The 12,311-nt window shown below is 32.9% G+C and overlaps 1 protein-coding gene across 50 annotated transcripts in view; it reads left to right on the forward strand.

Moving 5' to 3' along the window:
- The window catches only part of MAPK10 (mitogen-activated protein kinase 10), a 299,098-nt gene that overhangs the window by 152,194 nt on the left and 134,593 nt on the right, over nt 1–12,311 (forward strand). For 7 of the 50 annotated variants that reach the window (XM_072755738.1, XM_072755715.1, XM_072755723.1 and 4 more), the window contains one exon: nt 7,432–7,580. The exons of the other annotated variants lie outside the window; for them this stretch is intronic. The gene's annotated coding sequence lies outside the window, so the exon portion shown is untranslated. The remainder of the gene's footprint in view (nt 1–7,431; nt 7,581–12,311) is intronic. 50 annotated transcript variants of the gene reach the window in all.

Genomic DNA, 12,311 nt, shown 5'->3' on the forward strand with positions numbered 1-12,311 from the left:
AAAAATAACTTGGGAATAAGAAGTGAATAGTTAAAATGTGTTTTCTGTTCCAGTACACTTGTTAGAATGGGAATGAAGATAATTCTTTTTAATGATTATAAATATAGTATTTAATCACTGTGTAAAGTGATTTCTTACTGGATTTTATTTATACTTAAGGTCACTAATGTCTTTCCAAGTACTTGAAATGTAGCTTGAATCATCAAAATAGCTGACATCTGTATTATTGTTCCTCATCATAAGGACTCATGAGCCCTCTATAGCAGATCTTCAATACCCACAGATAATAACGTGCCAGGGGTTCTCAGTTTGTTTTTTGATGCCCAGTGCTAACTGATAATTAGTAAAAAGGTAAACAACAATAACAGCAAATAAAGGTATATTTAACCTACAATGAACCATAGTAAGAAAGTAGTGTGCATGGACCAGATAAGAGTCTGCTCTCCTGTATTCACATACATTCTATTCTTAAGAAAAAGAGGTTACCTGGGGTGCCTCTGCCTACTCTACAGTTATGCTTAGGGTAATTCTAACTTCAGCCTGTTGTTATGTTGTAATTAATAGTGCTTCCTTTTACTCTCAGGATTGTTTTTTGGATAATAAGTTATATAGTAACTTTACTCATGCCCTAAGGATGAAGCAATTCAGTTTTTCTGTAATGATTTTCATTGTTATCTTCTCATTGAGCTGTACTGTAAACAGGAGTGATATGCATCCTTTAAAACAAAGTTTAAAAAATAACTCTGCACCTTCTATTATTTTAATGTAGTCTTTTCTGATTCTGAAAGTAACATGTGCTTATTACAGAAAAGGTAAAAAAAAAAAAACCATAAAGAAACATTGGCAAACCTATTCTCTCTAAGCATTAAGTAGAATTTCTATGGGAGAGTAAAATGTGTTACATGCTATGAATAGGATTTATTAGGGGCAGCCCCGTGGCCCAGCGGTTTGGTGCCACCTTCGGCACGGGGTGTGATCCTGGAGACCCAGGATCGAGTCCCATGTCAGGCTCCCTGCATGGAGCCTGCTTCTCTCCCTCTCTGTCTGCCTGTGTCTCTGCCTCTCTCTCTCTGTCATGAGAAAATAAATAAAATCTTAAAAAAAAAAGAATAGGATTTACTGATCTGATCTACCTCACCTCCCTGACCTCTAAATGTTGTAATGCTGGCTACCTCAGGCCTTTACATAACTTCTCTTCTATAATAAGAATCCTGGAACTGGACAGCCTTGGTTGGAAACTCTAAATCTATCTATTAGCCATTTACTTTTGACCTCGGGCAAGTTACTTAACTTCTTTGTGCTTTAGTGTCTAAACTTTAAAAAGAGTAAAATAATAGTATCTACCTTTTAGGGTTATGAGAATTAAATGAGTTAGTATTTGCAGAGCAATGAGAACAGTGCTGGGATATGTATTTATTAAATAGCTAAATAAATTTACATTCATGGGATCCCTGGGTGGCGCAGCAGTTTAGGGCCTGCCTTTGGCCCAGGGCGCGATCCTGGAGACCCGGAATCGAATCCCACGTCGGGCTCCCGGTGCATGGAGCCTGCTTCTCCCTCTGCCTATGTCTCTGCCTCTCTCTCTCTCTGTGTGTGTGTGTGACTATCATAAATAAATAAAAATTTTAAAAAAATTTACATTCATTCACCTGATGCTCCAATTGAGTTCCTGTTTTAAGTATTAACAATATCTTGACTACTTCCATAGTTTTATCTCCAATCCAAATCTCTCCCCAAAACTAGACTCTTGCTTAACTACCTATTCTACATCTTTGCTTGGATGTCTAATAGGCAAATCAAACTCTGCATACACCAAACCAAATTCCTGATCTTTCTTCCAAAATTGCTCTAATTCAGTAAGTGCTGAATTCACCTTTCCTCTTGCTTAGGATAAAATCTTTGGAATCATCTTTTGGACAACACTTCACATTCAGTTTGTCAGCAAATACCGTTGGCTCTACAGCTCTACATTCAAAATATATCTGAAATCTCACCACTTCTCAACATTCTCTCCACTACTACTTTGATCCAGCCTACTATCACCTCTTGCCTGGATTATTACCAGAGCTTCCACATTTGCTCACTCCCAAAATGGTTTATTCTTAAAACATCAACAAGGGCAATATTTTGAAAAGTATAAGTGAAATCATATCATCCCTTGGTTAAAACCAAAACAAAACAGAAAAACCTTTCAATGTCTTCCCATTTCACTTAATGGTAAAAACCAAAATTCTTATTATCATATAGCCACCTAGAGACCCCTTCACTGAAATGCTCTTCCTCCTTAGCCCACTCCTCCACCATTGTCAGGGCTTTGCTCAAATGTCATTTTTTAAGGGAATCTTTCCTCACTATTCTATTTAAAATTGCCCCTTTCTTTCTCTGCCTACCCAACTTCCCAGCCTTTATTTTTTTCCTCCATAACATGTTTTGATATACCATATATATAACCAGTATGTGTTTCTCTCTACTAAAATGCATTTCTCACATGGGCAGGAATTTTTTGCAGTGGTGTGCTGGAGCCAGCTCACACAGGCTCACAAGAGTTGATTTTGCACCTCTCTCCCCAACTCAAAGTTCAGTGAAAAGAGGCTGGTAGATCGAAGTCTGTTATTATAGGAGTATGTACATTATGTAAATAAGCAATTAATACAGTTAGTCTCCTCCCTCCCTGCAGTTGTTGAATATTTACCCAACACACTATTGGAATTTTGTCTCTTCTGCACATAGTATGGCATGGGCTCTCCCTGAATATTTGTGTAATGAATCAATGAATGGCAACATGTTTGGTTTGCAACTATGACTGCTCTTTGGTTGAAATGAGCAGGCTTGAATTTTGGGGTAGAATATCTGGGCCCTACCACTTGCAAGCTATATGACTGCATGCTATTTCATTAGCTTCCATGAGCCTATTTACTATAGGCATTAACTTTATAAAACAAACCACAAGAACTAATTCAAGATTTACATATCTCAAGATTAAATCTGAACTTCAAAAATTATCAGTAAAAAAGGTCTTAAAACTTATGCTATATTTTTAAATCCAGAGTCTTTGTGTGGGTTGAAGTTATTTTTTATATCGGTTCCCAATATTTTGGTGCAGATGCAGGATGTCTATTTCTAGTAAGAGTTCTTTGAAAGCAAAGGAATAAAGAGAAGTGAAGCATGAACTTTATTAATGTTGAATCTTTTTCTGCTTACTATGAGCTTTTGGTATCTAGATACATTCATATTTGATAACTTCAAAAAAATCTAAAAATATAGCAAGCAGAATGTTGCTGGTCATGACTCAGAGCATTTTATTTACTTTCCATGTAGAATTTTCATTTGATAATGTTTATTTATTTACTTTTCTTTTCTGTAGCTCTGCCTGCTTTACTGCTCTAGCGATTTAGAGAAAAGAGTGTATTCATTTTTTAGAGGCAGAGTTATCTACTGGGATTTACTTTCAAACTATGTTTTTTGGAAGCTTCTTATTTCATGAGACATCTCACACATTCTTGGTATGCTGTGGTGTTTACCCACCAGCAGGGTTAGGTCACTCCCAACTTCCTGCCAGACAGACAATGAACAAAGATCTTAAGTAACTTGTCAAGTGATGAAGTATTTTCAGAATCCAGGTCTCTTGAGCCTTAATCTGTGTTTTTTTTTTTATATTATGTTATATTTCCAATTTTGTTCATTTGTTATCAATAAGAAGTTACAGAAAATATAGAGAACAAAATTGCCCAGATAGTTATCAACAGGGAATATGTACATTATCTGTAATAGTGTTAATCTTATTTTTTAGTTGAATCATATGAAGAACATGGGAATCATTGAATTTTTTAGCTACTATTAAATTTTCTTTTCTTTTCTTTTTAAATTCCAACAAGCACTTTTTGCAGGCAAGAGGTCTCTCATTATATTCTGGGGAGAAATTTGTCTTTGTAATGTTAGACAATAAAAGAATAATCTTTAGTTTGGACTATTATGAATCCTTTAAAAATATAGACTGATAGGGAATTGAAGTGCAAACACTCTGGATCCTCCTGAGAAAGAGGTAGGCCTTCTTAGCTTTCTTTTCTCAATTCAACAGAGAATCACAGAGCTGTTTAATTTCATTTTTTCAAATTATTAAAAGATCTGTAAAAAGTGCTATTTTTGGAACTCTGTTGTACTGAATAGTTGAGTCAGGATTTTAACCAAGGAATATATACACACAGAAATGTGTTTTGGAAAGCGCATGCATGTCCATGGGTATCTATAGCATTTATTACATCCTGAATGCGTGACCATTAGTTGTACAGGCTTGTGTTTTCCCCTCTTAATGGTGACTCCCTCGGGGCCAGGACCAGGGCAACCTCATCTTTGATTTCCAAGTCCAGAGATCTACCTTAATTCTGTAGATGTTCAATAAATGCCTTGAATATAAGAGTGTAAATAAAACTTGAATATAAGAGTGTAAATAAAACTTAATAGAGAAACACCATTTCCCAAGTAGAAATTCGTTTACTTGCTTTTCAAAATCAAGTCAATTGCTCAGCATCTAACATTTTATAAGTGTACATTAATAGATTTAATTGCATTTTGGTTATTTTGCTATTACAAATCAGTGTCAACCAAACAATTATCTAAACGTTATTAACTTACTGTCCTCTCTAAATGTTACTGATGCTTGTGCTGGTTATGAGTCATTTAAAATGTTTTCTTAATTTTGTATTTTCGCAGAGAGTTCAAATTAATGAATCAAGAATTATAAATTTAAGTAGAACTAGAAATAAAGAGATTGAATCTATTGAGGTTCTTTCTGGCTATGACAACAAAACTCTTTCTGTGTCCTTACATTTTTTATGCAAGGAGATATTTATGTACTGACTAATTAATTATTGATTGATTCTATCATATATGTATACAACACATCTTAACTGAGTACCTATAATATAAACCTGCAACTTGTAAAAACTAGGGACACAGGATGAATGATATGGTTACTGTCCTCAAAGAACACACTGTCTAGTCTAAAGCATGCTAGACAGTGGCTGGGCTTATAACTTGAAAACCTATTCCTCTGAGTTAAAAAGCTAGGCAATAGCTATGTGCTAAAGAATGAGTCAGAAAAAAACCAAAACCCTGATAGTTATTGAAGAAGACTTTATTAAGATTTTACCTCATTTAATCTTCACAACAGTATTAATTATCAAAGATATAATCCAATTATATTTTTTTCTGGAGTTGGAAATCTCAACTATTATACTGGAAGGTCTTTCTCCAGTCCTGTTAGGAACTTTTTGAAATCTTCTACTAGTTCTCAGTGTTTTTACTGAAGTGAGTAGCAGTTAAATATAACAATAACTAACAGACTATGATTAAATGCAAAGAAGCTTAAGATTCTATTGGTCACTGGTAGAAAAAAAAGAACTTTTATATAAATTCCAAAAGATGTTTGTGATATATAAAATCGAAAATATTACTGAGGATATGACAAAAATAGTTTCATTGTGAGGTTGTTATCATCAAATTGTTCTTCACTGTCTTTTTGAGCTCTACTGTTTTTTGGTATAAACCTTATTAGACATGTTGGCTGAGACTGAGAATGTTAATTTTTTTTCTAGTTAAAACATGTTTTTTGTAAACAGACATAAAATACTGCTGGACAACTTGACTAATTAATTACATTTTATTTTATTTCTCTAATGTCTGTATAATAAAAGCATTATGTGTATATGTAATAATTTTCTTAGCTACAGATGATGAAAATTTACTCTTAGCAAAATTGCTGACCACTTCTAATTTATTATTTTTTAGTATTCAGATGTTTTCCTCCTTTGATCTTTAGAAATTTCAGGATGTTAACAAATATTTTATGGGCTGCATTCACTTTTTAGAGCTTTTTATAAATATGGAAATAATTAAACCTAAAGATAGGTATTCTGGAATGCCCATGGAATGGTTTAGTTTTAAGTGATATGTTCAGATCATAGTACTTAGTACATTTAAAAAATATCATTAAACCAGATGCCAGGGTTATATGGTTTAAACAAACAAACAACAAACAACAGTTCTTCGGTTTTCAGGCGTATTGAATTTGAAGTAACTTGATTTGCTCAACTCTATACCATTTAATAGGGTTATGGTGTTTCTGTTTCAAAGAAAGTGAAATCATCTGGTTAAAATTTTTACACTTAGATGGCCATCTTAGATTGAAAGACTTTAATACTAACATAGAGGAATAGAGCAACAAAGGAAAAGATATTTTGATGGGACAATGCAAAAGAACCATTAAACCAAACTAAAAACCATTTTTGGTGTCCTGTGAAATAAATGGCATTGTTTGTATATTTTAGACTTTGGGGGAGATTGTCTGCCACTTCAAAACATCAATTTAGACACTGACTTCCTAGAAATATAGTTTAAGGGAATCAGTAGTTTGAGCATTGGTATATTTAAAGTTCTTGGTATGTCATAAATGAATGGCTATGATTTTGAGGTATAAAAACTGATAAATTTTTCCTTTATTATTTTAGTTTTTCATGTAATAGGGAAAGAAATTTTTTTACCTTAGTTTCTCCTTTTAAGATTTTTTTTCCTGTGTATTATTTGAGGAACTCTTCTTTATCTGCTTTTATACATTGCATTTAATTTTGCATACATTAAAAAAAATCCCAATATATATGCCTTAGCACATGGACTGTCCATAGGCAAATTGTTAAAGACATAGCAAACAATGTAATTGCTGTAATTATTGTAAAAACATGGTACATCTTGAATCATGAAGTAAATCACTAAGATATCTATACTCTGAGGATAACTAACATATTTATTTTTATGAATGAACGTTTCATGATGCTTAACAATAGCTTTTTTTTTTCCATATGCCCACATGTGACAATGGCTGCAGCAAATTTCAATAGAATAAATTTAGTGTTAAATTTCTGTCTTATACCTTGGACAGGGTTTTTTTTTTTTCTAATGATTTATTAATTATCTGAGTTAATGAATAGATTCAATTATGCTACAAAGATTAAAAAAAAGGTAAATATCTTAAGATTTGGTTCTGTAATGATGAACTTTCCTGTATTGATTGATTGTGGGTATGTGTTTAGTTTGCTTGAGGCACAAAAATATTGAACTTGACTTCTTATTGAATGATCTTAACCTGAATATAAATGTAACTTAGTACTGTAAGTTCAATTATGACTGAAGTATTAATCAGGTTAAATGAACTTATTGCCTACATCTTTAAAAATATTTGTGCTATAAAGTATCCCAGAATTATCTGTGGTTTTCAGTGTACAATAAATCATGCTCTGCAAGAAAAGCATCAACGCGGTATTCTATTTTGATCTATATAGTGTTCTTAAGTAATCAATCATTCCTTAAATACACTATTTTAATTCTATATGAGAGTTTGGATAATACATTAAGTGATAATTTTGCTTTTCTGTACAGGTATTATCTGAGGTTGGGGTACATGATAAACAAAGCCTGGATTTTTCAGTAGGTTAAGAAGAATAATGCTAACTTAGATCATGAATTATAAAACCAGTTCCAATCTGGAATGTGTCATTTAACTCTTCTTTCATTCATCTTCTCTAAAGGTGAATATTTATTTGATTATATACCCTATACATCTCTAACTCATTCCAGAAAAGCTTAAGGTAGTTACAAAAGTACATATCTAAATAGATGAAAACCCAGCTTTGGAGAATATGGAACTACTAGATTTAGGTACTGATTAGATCTTTTTATAATTGTGCATTGGGAGAATCATATATATATCATTTGGATTTAAGAATATTGCTCTTTGTTACATATATGAAAATGGTTCTAGTGTCCATTTTTAAATATATCATTTTATAAACTCTAATTTCCTCTTCTAAAAAATACAGATATTGTTTTTTTTTCAGATATTGTTTTATAGATAACTCAGTGAAATTTAGATAACTTGTAAATGTTTGGATTCCTAAATGATTTTTTACTGTCCTTCTAAGGGAGTATAGCCTCTTCTTACTCCTACCCTGAGAAAGAGTTTCTTGAAAAATGAACTATTATTTATTAACCTGGAAAATTTTTCCTGTCTTAATTATTTTTTTTTAAATATTTTATTTATTTATTCATGAGAAACACAGAGAGAAAGATGGTGATACACAGGCAGAGGGAGAAGCAAGGCTCCACGCAGGAAGCCCGACTCGGGACTCGATCCCGGGACCAGGATCACGCCCTGAGCCAAAGGCAGACACTCAACTGCTGAGCCACCCAGGCGTTCCTCCTGTCTTGATTCTATAATACCACTTATTATTGCCTATTTTATACTTTTTTCTTTATCATAGACAAGCTGGAAATATGTAAATAAGAATTGTAAAATTCTGTGTCATTAGTTTAGTAGGTTAGATCATTGTGGCAATGAAATCAGAATTCCAAGTTTGATTCGTAAGGAAGAATTTAATATTAAGCTTTTTGAGGACAGGAACCTTATATTCTTGATACTTAGAACATTTTCTGACACATTGTAAGACGAAAATAAGTATTTGTTGAATGAAGAATATACTGCAGTAATAGACCTCAAGTCTCAGGGACTTATCAGAGCAAAAGTTTATTTCTTTTTATACAATGTCTAGAACAGGTCAGCAAAGGGCTCTTCCCTATCTGGTGACTCAGGAATTTTGGCTTCAGCCACCTTGTGACTTATGAATTTAGGCTCTTGCCATCTTGTGATGTGCCAACTAAGACATCAGAGTGTGGAAAGAGATGGATTGTGGTGGCACATTCTCCGAATGTCCCTGCATTTAGCTAACCCTTGCCATTTCTACTGTAGTTTACAGGCCAGAATTCATCACGTGGCTCCAACAGAACTACAGAGGAAGGCATAGAATGTATTGGAGCACAGGAATATTCATGGAACAATGTTTTTGCCACAAATGATAACACAGAAAAATATTCTATTACCTGACCATTCTTAAACCTATTGGTTACATATTAACTGTATAGCAATATCATAGTGTCTTGGAGTAGCACTACAGTTCAAGCCCATTTTTTGTTAAAAGTATTCTAAAACTGCTAATTAGCTATGTGTCTTTAAAGGGCTTTCTAACTTCTCAATAATAATTATAGTAGTAATAATAATAATAATAAACCATTAAGGGTTTTTTTTATAAGCTTATACTATACTAAGAGCTTTATATAGATTATGTCATTTAATCTTCTCACTAATGAAAAGAAGCAGATTATTGGTGTCATTCTACAAATAAATACACTTGAGTGTAAGATTGTAAAAAAGCTTGACCAAGACTTACAGTCAGGACTCTAAGATAAAAACCGGATTTTTATTCTTTGTTGAAATTCTCAGTCTAGGATTTCTCAATTGGAAAAATGACAATATGAGGTCTTATGTGAAATGATTTATTATAACCCAGCACAGTGTCTGGTCCTAATACTAGCTTGATGCATAGTAGGCTTTGAAGCAGTACTAGCTTTCTTCCTTCATATATAAATAGCAGGAGGCAGAAGCCATGCCTGCTCTATTTTTGATTACTGCCATGTGTTTTTTTCACATAATTGAAAATAATGGTTAAACAATTTAAGTCTTAAAGTTATTATTTCATTATTGATTTGTTATAAGCCATTGAGTCCACAGAGTATCCAACTCTGGGCAACCAATATAAAAGTCATATACATTTCAGGCTGTAATCCTCCTTAGAAAGTAACACTTTAAGAAACAGAGTGGAGAAAATATGCTCTTGACAGAAAAAGATCTAATCCTAACTATCATTAAGTATTGTCTCAAATCTCCTCCTTTAAAACTCATACGTAAATAATTTGATTCAGATTTAAAATGGATTGAGCACATGCCTTTTTTTGCCATTACAAATGGAATAGGAGGTATGGTTTCTGCTGACTTTAAATAGCCGTCTTGGAATAGCATCATGAAACAACTCAAAATTCTAGTCATAACTATGAGAATGAATAGCTCAATATTATTTGTGCCAAAAGCACAATCACCACCTTTTGGCAGTTACTTTTCAGTATCCAAATAGCAATACTAAAATAATATCCAACAGATTGGCCAGTTAATTTTCTAGAGATGCATTTTGTAGCTAACTTATCTTGGCTATCGTATTGAGATAGATCAATGTTGTATCCATAGCATCTTCAATAGGCCTGGCATATAGTAGGTGATCAATATATATTTAACAACTGAATGCATCAGACCTTAAAACTTTTAAAGCAGTTCTGAAAGTCCAGCTTTCCCTCACCAGCACTGTCTACTTCAACCCTAAATTATGTAATGTTCAGTTAAGTTCAAACTCCAGTCTGAGACAACTGATAAATATAAGGGAAGGGCATGCTATTAATCAGTTTCTCTTGATTTTCTAAGCCCTATTCCTATAGCCCACCTTATCATAAGAAAACCATGTAATTGTTCTAAATTCTTTTAGCTCACCTAGTGAATGGATTAGTAAAAAAAAAAAAATAAGAGCACACATTTTGGAATTGAATAAACTTTAATTTATATTTATTGACACCACTAATTAATGGTTCTAAGACTGTGAGCCAATGAACAACTCTGTATGCCACTCTTTTCACCTGTAGTTAGTGTTAAATATAGTATTTAACAGAATATGAAGTTCACCTTTAGTAGATAAGCCATTAATACTGCTTTACCTTTCTTTCTCCTGTTGAATTATTGAAAGCTGATGTCACATAAATCATATGAAATATATTTTTATGTCTTTGATTAACAATATTGTATTGACTGCCTGATATTTGATTCTCAAAGTTATTATATAAAAAACTATTAAATATATTCTTCCTGAAGTTAAGTACTTGAGAAATTATATCTTTCCTGTGAACTGGTATGATATATTCTATGAGATTAATGAATCAAAACTTGCCATTCATTGTGTTTTGTTGTTGTTGTCATTATTTTTTCCTTTTGGTTTGGTGGAAGAATGACATTGTTTTGTGCTCAAGGTAGTAGATATTTGTAGTGTAAGCCTTCTGGTAAAACTGTCATCTTCCAGCCTGCTTTATTTGAGATCTGTTCCTAAACTGGATTTAATGTTTTTTTTTTATTCCCATATCTTTGATGGTGTTCTGCATAAATCCTTTTTGGAACCACGCAGAACATATATAATAAATGAATGAAAGAATAAAACGACTTGCTTAAGGTTTCACAGCTGTTAACTACTGGCTTGGTACTATTTCCAGCTATATCATTCAAAGGAAACTAAGGAAACTTAACCTCTAAAAATTTCTAAACCTTAATGTCTCCTGCTCAGATACTGACTAGCAGTAACATAGGACAGTCATGCACAAATGAAAATGGGGAAGGAGTACTTGTGACATATAGGTTATTAAATTTGAGAATAATGCAATCAAGACTTTGGACACCTACACAATAAGATCAGTAATGTAGAATGTTTTTCTTCACAAAATTCCATCGCTATAGGCTAGCAGCTAATTGGTCCTTTCTTACCAATCTGCGTAACATGAAGTCTTGTCATGGAACAGATTATACTCAGATATCTTCTCTAACAAACTGCCTACCCAACTGCCAACAGCAATAACGGCTTCTTTTAATTTAGCTTTAAAATTTTTTGGCAGATGGGGGACAGGGAGGAAATAGGTTTGCTTTGAGTTTTTGTAAAAAAATTCTCATATCCACATAGAAATGTTGATTCATTAAACATGAGATTAATATTCAGTGGAGGAATTAGTTATTTCAAAAATAATGTGAATCATTAATAAACTACTCTAAATCTATTATTATTTTGAACCATATTGATTTTCATAAGTTGCCACTGTGGTGGTTTATAATTTTTTAATATAATGTTATGTATTTATAATTAACATAATTTCTTCTCTGGAAAGAGACTTCCATTTTGGTGAGCATTTATGAATACCTTTGTGTTTTAGTATAAATTCAATATAAATTGATGATGGAATGTTTATTTTCATAAACTAATTGAAAGAACATTAGTTGGACCTATATTATACCTATGAGAGAGGGAAACATTTCCCTGGGAATATGACATCTGGGACTGCTAATGAGGTGCTGATACCATAGACAGCCACTGTGACATTTCTGATTCCACATCTTTTATTTACTTGGTTTGACCTGCATTGTTTCTAGCTTTTGCCTCTCCAACTAGCTCTCTTTTAGTGGCGATGTCTCATGTCTCTTACATCTACTATTTTCTAATATAGTGGTCATATCGCCAAGAAGTTGTACACTCAAAGAATATGAACTCTTGGCCTTACAATAGTCATGTTGAATCAGAAACTTTTCAGTAGGGCTCAGGAATCTGTTTTTTTCAAGCTCCTCTGGG

The sequence above is a fragment of the Vulpes vulpes genome, chromosome 4, assembly GCF_048418805.1.
Source record: "Vulpes vulpes isolate BD-2025 chromosome 4, VulVul3, whole genome shotgun sequence".
Classification (NCBI taxonomy): Eukaryota; Metazoa; Chordata; class Mammalia; order Carnivora; family Canidae; genus Vulpes; species Vulpes vulpes.